General features: G+C 39.8%; 1 protein-coding gene across 1 annotated transcript in view; it reads right to left on the bottom strand.

Annotated features, from left to right (window-relative positions):
• LOC119585748 (cell adhesion molecule 2-like) overlaps positions 1-314 on the bottom strand; it is a 29,128-nt gene that overhangs the window by 1,038 nt on the left and 27,776 nt on the right. The gene's annotated exons all lie outside the window — the stretch shown is intronic.

The raw sequence follows: 314 nt of genomic DNA, 5'->3' as shown, positions 1-314 counted from the left end.
CTTCTAACAACATACACATTAACCAAGCTACCCAACCATTCAATTTAAGACAGCCTTAGACACGACAACCAGACGACATGGCAACCATCACAACCAAACAACCGTACCATGCAATTTAGAACTATCTCTAAGCATCAACCAGTCAACCGAATTCATACCATTTAGGACAGTCTGTATACACATACCAAACCATGGGAAACCACAAACAAACAATGTAATTAAGGGCTATCTTCACACATCAACCAGATCATCAAACCATACCATTTAAGACATTCCACACATTTAGGACTTTCTCCACTCGTCAACCAAACTCT

This window comes from Penaeus monodon, chromosome 20 (genome assembly GCF_015228065.2).
Source record: "Penaeus monodon isolate SGIC_2016 chromosome 20, NSTDA_Pmon_1, whole genome shotgun sequence".
NCBI classification, from domain to species: domain Eukaryota; kingdom Metazoa; phylum Arthropoda; class Malacostraca; order Decapoda; family Penaeidae; genus Penaeus; species Penaeus monodon.
The sequence above is the reverse complement of the archived record's forward strand: the minus strand, read 5'-3'. Positions and strand labels throughout refer to the sequence as shown.